Raw genomic sequence first — 6,396 nt, forward strand, 5'->3', positions numbered from 1 at the left:
CATGCCCTACCGGCTGCTGCTGCATGCTGATGATGACATCACCCTGTGGGTGTTCTCACCCCCGAGGACCCAGAATCTCATTTGCTAGAGGGAGAGGCAGGTGCCAAGAGCAGTGAGGCTTGTGTGGAGTCGATGTGACATCAGCCTCAGTGACCAATAGCTCTGGACAACTTATAGGGCCATATCTGAACCTTGACCTTGGGGGAACCTTGTCTGATGGTTGCACTGAGATTGCATGCAATAGGGATTGGTTATTTCTACAGAGCAATGTAGAGCCTGCCTCTCTGGAGGGGTAATGGAAGAACAACTTGACCTCTAATCTAAACTTTTAAAAAGAGTTATTTACATGTGTTGTCTCTACTCATTTCCCATTCACTCCTCAACCCATTCCAACTGTTAAAGATTATTTCTAAAAGGTAAAATCAGAAATCTATGCAAATATGCAAACATAAAGTGAACATGTGTCAATTAACTCACTAATTAATAAAGGAACCAGTTGTCAATCTAAAATAAACAGCAGAGAGACCGACTCTCCAAAACAGAGTTAATTCAAGAATAGCAAGAAATTACAATTTGGGATGCAGGTTCTGTGTCAGGCCATAGGTGCATCCAAAGAGGTTTGGGTAAGAGCAGGCTTTTAAAAGAAAAAAGAATTACAGGTAACATGCTTTGAAACAAAGACCATTGGTTACCGGGGCTTGTTGCAGGAGTTGGCATTAGCTTATTGGTAGAGACAGCCATTGTTAGGCAAGTGTCCTTGTGCAAGTGGCTTATCTGGAATACTGCGATTTTGAGGAATTTCTTGCAATAATTCGTACTACCAACTTAGATGCCTGAAGGCTTCTACTCCATAGCCTCGTGGCTCCATTTCATTAGACTTGACATAAGTGACTTCATTTTGACACTGATAACTTCACACAGTAAGACATTATGACTGTCTCAAAGAACCTTAAGAAGTACATAAATAGGCAGTAGTATTCTGGAATGAATTTCTTCCCCCATCCTCTCTCTCATCCAATGGATGAAAAAGATCTTTTGACTCAGCTTCCAAATTGGATTAATCTTTTTTCCTGCTTCACAAACAGCATCTTACTCCAAGCGAAATCATCTGTGGATCCGACTATTGCCTTCCAGTTGGCCTCACCTTCTGCCCCCCAAATCTGTTTGCTAGAGTTTCCAAAGTGATCTTTTTTAAAAAAAGAAGAAAAAGAACAACAATAAACTAGATCATGTTGCTTCCCTTTGTAAAATCTTCCAAGGGCTTCTTTGCTTGGAGATTTAAATCCACACTTTTTGTGCTTGCTTACAAGGAAATATGTGATCTATCTGTGCCTCTTTTCAAATATCATGTACCAGTCTGCCTTCCCACAGTGCTCTAGGGCCTTCTGCTTAGAATGCTCTTCCTCCTGAATTTTCCACTGTCATCTCCTTTTCATTTTTATATTTCAGCTTGAATATTGCCTTCTCAGGCCTTTCCAGATCCTGCATTCTAAACTGGCCACTCAATCATTCTTATTTAAAATGCTAAATATCAATCACTTTGATACAAAATTTGTGTATCGTCCCTCTCTCCACCCCCAATAAAAATGAAAGTGCATAAGTTCAGCAAGAAAAGCTCTGATTTACACTGTTCACCAATGTCTTCTCAGCTAATAGGACACTTAATTGAGTTCAGCATGTTATCTTTTCATGAGTTGGGGTTTATCACTTAAATTAAGAAGTTATTATGAATATTCTCGCTATTCCGATTTTGTAATAATCAGGACAGGCTAAACATTCACAATATTAAGACCATGCATGTATCCCTAGACCTAGTTATTTCCCCAGGTCTGGTTTCATAAATGCTGGTGATAAAACAGGTCTGATATATTATATGATCATTTTGTGTGATCATATAATGGCTGTGATTCTAAGTTATCTTTGATCAACCTTAAGAAAAATGACAGTACAGCTAACATAGTAACTTTTGCAAAAAATCAGTGCTAATTTGCAGACTGTGGTCTAAAGAAGGGATAACCAAAGTAGAGAAATTTGATGGCACCAGTTGCTATTAAATGAATTGTAAAAATTACTGTATATACAAATTTAAAAATAAAAAATAAGCAGCTAATTGTCATAACAAAAGGTCTAATTATTTAAAATAAGTACTACCTGAGATACATTTACAAACAATATTAGATTATTTTATGTGAAAAATACTTTGGATTAAAGAAAAAAGGTGTTAAAAATATTTTCTGTGCTTGATTTCCAAAGCATATTATTGAAGATGATCTTTTCAAGGATTCTAATAGTTATTTTTCTCTTTTAATTGCTTAGATCATAATCTAGAAAGAGAATTTTAGGTTAATAATCCAATCTAAATTTCCAATCACTATTTAGCAGATATTTTTTGCTCCATCTCTGGCCAATCTCCATGTTAAATGAGAGAGGATTCCAAATAAGACCTGGTGAAGGTAACATTTGAGTTTCAGTATGAGTAGAGTGAAAATAGAAGTAGGTGAAAAGCAGAGAAACTGGCGCTTTAGGCAAAGGCGTGAATTCAGGTCTTGTTCTGGAGACAGAATATAAACGAGATTAGCTAGAAGGGTTGGTGGGAGCCAAAACATCAAAGGCCGTAAATTTGAGGAGTTAGGGTCTTACTCTGCATGGGAAGCCAACAGATTTTAGACTGAGTGTCATGGTCCTGTGTTGTTCGTGTTGTCATGGATAAGATTGTGCAACATTAGCTAAGTAATGGACACAAATAGACCTCACATACTTAATCAAAATCAATAGGGGCCAGGCACTAGTGATTATGAACAAAAGGAGTTTCCAGTAGACCTTGGAATTACACATTAGAGCTAAAGGACATATAAAAAAGATTTATTCATTTATCTTTCAGTCGTTATTTAGAGGGCACTAACCATGAGTCAGGCACACAGGGAGACCTCCAAGCTATTTTCAGTATGCTGAAAGACCCAAAAGAAAATTGTCTATTTCCTCTCAACAGGCTGAGTAGGGTGATTAAAATCTCTTGTTAGTTTGCTTTGGGTTGGAATTTACGGGAATTCACTATGGGAACACTGATAATCTCAGGCTGACCAGAAGCTCTGATAACAAAAGATAATAAAAAAGATGATAATTGGTATTTGGTTTTCTTAAAGAGAGAATGAACTGAAATTTAATGTAGTTTGCTAGGTAAAATTATTCAGAATGTGGAAAAGCCAATGCATGGAAGAATATTCAGGAGACAAAAGTAATGAAAATCAGATTCCCACCTTTACACAGTCTCTTTTATATAAATCCCAACCTGTTTCTCCTCCCCTAATTTCCACCTCAGTAATGGCCCCACAATTCTTCAGCTACAAATCCCAGAAACTTGGGCATTCTTCTCAACTCCTGCCTCCATTTAGTTCTTCTATCAAATCACAAACCAAACTATTGACTCTACCTCTGAAACTTTTCTAGAATCTTACCTTCTTCTTTATTCACACTATTCTAGCCTCTGTTGGTGTCACAGGAGACACTCTTCCTTCACCACACTACGGCTTTTTCCTTTGTTTTGCAGAGTGGGTGGAATTCACAAACTAACTGTTGAGCAAACCAAGGTCTGTGTGACCTTGCCCAGAGAGATTAATTATACATAATGCAACAGGGAATAAAATATGTCACAGTTGTCAAATTCTTCTGAGATATCCTCCTATGTCCAGAAGCTGTGCTAGCTAGTTATTGAGTTTTTATTAGAAAAGAAGGAGGAATGTGTCCTTCAATGTCCTGAATGAGCTAGAAAGTTGTGATTGGGTACCATAATCTAATCTGCCTTAATTGAGATAAGCAAGGAATGATGGGTTATTACCACAGGGTCACCATTCCTGCCCAAGGAAGTTATAACTATGATCGGATTACCTCTCCTCTTGGGCAGTTGGGCTTGGTGTATGCATGCAGAAATGAAGGTGATAACTATTGCTTAGCATTGTCTTGGATAAATAATAAAAGTAAAGTTAAAAGCAATTTATCAAACCACTTTCAACTTATTCCATGTTCTGTAACTATTATCTCTTTGTACCTAGGAAAAGCAAAGTAAGACCTAGCCTAGTGAGGTACAAATTGCAATCACTTACCCAGCAGCCATTTTTCCCCTTTTCTTATCATATTTGACACATACATACACTTTAGAAAATTTGTTATTTATTTTAAATTCAACTGGCAATCCTGTATGTTTTTGTCAACTTTAATATTCATAAACTCAATAGTCATATTCCTTGGTAGCATATACTTATACAAATATGTCCAGATTGGCAAAAAAAAAACTTTTACAATGATAATTTTTCCTCTCTCTAGGATTCCTCTTCTCATAGTTTCAAATGAGTAATAAAAAGCCATATCAGCAGTATCAATTTGTTTTTTAAACAAATATAAATGATATACTGTGAACAAAGAATTAAGTATCCTGACTTGACAGTCAGAAAAATTTGTGCTAGACTTTGAAATGGCAAAAAAATATTACTGAGTCTTCTGTCTAATGCATCCTTGTGGGGTATCTCCTCCTTCGATTTTATTTGAGCAACCTACAACTTTGTAGATGATAGAGTCTGCAGATGACTCTTGTCCATAATGTGCAAATGAATTCTATCCAGTGAAGGGACAACTGATTTTCTTCCATGCCCTGTGGAAAAAACCAGTTTTGCATCTATTTGTAAATTCATTTCAGCATTCCTTCTCTCTCTCTCTCTTTGAATTCACCTTTGAACCAGTCATATCTTTTACATGTTCTCTTGTTAATTAATAAATTAAATAAAATCTTTGACACATGTCCATTTTACATTTTTACGAGAATCATGATTTTACATTTAAAATATGTATTTTTAGCAATGCCTTTGGAATAATAAGTCAGTTCACTGACAGTTAGTGCTAGGATATATTTTCAATCATCTTAGGAGGCTTTTTATGTTTTTCTTAAAGCAATTCCAAAACAAATTATTTCTTACACATATTTTTGGTAATTTTTTCGCTAAGGAGAAATAAAATATAATGACTTACAAGATAAAATTTGAGGCACTGTTGTCATAGGGAAACTTAGGAAAGGAACTGGAAGATAAGATTGAGGTAGAGGAAGAGAAAGAGAATAATAATGACTTTTTAAAGTAAAGTAAAGTAAACAAATGAACAAACAAACGAAACCCAAAGCCCTTGCGCCAAATCCTTACAGAGAGACGGATAATGCCTTAACATCTGGACCAATTAGTGACCTTACTCTTCAGCAGTTATTACCCAATATGAGGACCAATTCTTTGGGGGAAGGAAGAAGGATGGAAATGGAGACGAAAGCCTCCAACACTTCCCCTTAGAGGCCAACACACCCTTTCTGTTCAGTCTACCCACTTCCAGATATTCTCTCTTCAAAAGCACCCCATTCCCCTGCCATGAGCCCTGTCCTTTCAATGCTTTACTTGTATGTAGGGACTGTATGGAGAGATAATATGAGGAATATTTTAAGAAAAGCAAATAGAGGGGACAGTGCTTTTGGTGGTGAGTTGTTCTGGGCTGGGTTCTTTAGGAAGTGAGGAGCTGGAAGAAGAGGAATAACTACATGGGCATCTGGTATGGTTGATGTTTGGATCTCTCTGAATACTTAGAAAGACTTTAGCAGGTTCACAAGTGATGGCCCTTTAAGACTACACAGCAACAATTTTTCTCCCTACCTGCATACCCCAAGCTCCCCAGCTGCCCTATCAGGAGACTTCAAGAGCAGTATCAGGGGACAGAAGGTAAACACTATGCAGAGGTCCTGAGCCTCAGTGTGAAGAGGGTGCTGGGGACAAGTGGGGGTGGTGTGGGTACAGACTTATGATCTGACACCAGCAACAGTAGGCTCCTCGCTCCAAACTGAGGTTCACACTTGGTGAGGGCAGGGCCATTCCCCACCTCCTGGGCTACCCTAGTAACTCTCAGAGCCTTGAAACTCCCTGGCCCCTATATCTTCAATCCCCAATGAAAGTTGTGGGTTCCAGAAGTGCCTCTGGCCCTAAATGACTTTTTCATAGCTGCTGTCTTTTGTTTGTTTTCAGATGAAATAACTGTTGGCCAGGCACAGTGGCTCATGCTTGTAACCCTCGCTCTTTGAGAGGGCAAGGCAGGAGGATCACTTGAGCCCAGGAATTTGAGACCACCCTGGGCAAAGTAGTGCGACCTTGTCACTATTATTACCAAAAAATTAGTTGGGCATGGAGTATCGCTCAAGCCCAGACTTCAGTGAGCTGTGATTGTGCCACTACACTCCAGCCTGGGCAGCAGAGTGAGACCCTGTCTCAAAAATAATTGTAGTAATTTTTACTTATTAATACTTTATTCTATATTGCAATATATCTATTTCTAAATCTATAATCTCCAGTTCTCAAAACAAAATGTACAAGGCAG

At 37.9% G+C, this 6,396-nt stretch overlaps 1 non-coding gene across 1 annotated transcript; it reads left to right on the forward strand.

Annotated features, from left to right (window-relative positions):
- The first annotated feature begins 1,724 nt into the window (after positions 1-1,724).
- Positions 1,725-1,856, forward strand: LOC126949502 (small nucleolar RNA SNORA72). The gene has a single exon (XR_007723781.1). It is a non-coding gene; the product is annotated as a small nucleolar RNA SNORA72 (small nucleolar RNA).
- The last annotated feature ends 4,540 nt before the right edge of the window (positions 1,857-6,396 follow it).

Source organism: Macaca thibetana, chromosome 2 (genome assembly GCF_024542745.1).
Source record: "Macaca thibetana thibetana isolate TM-01 chromosome 2, ASM2454274v1, whole genome shotgun sequence".
Classification (NCBI taxonomy): domain Eukaryota; kingdom Metazoa; phylum Chordata; class Mammalia; order Primates; family Cercopithecidae; genus Macaca; species Macaca thibetana.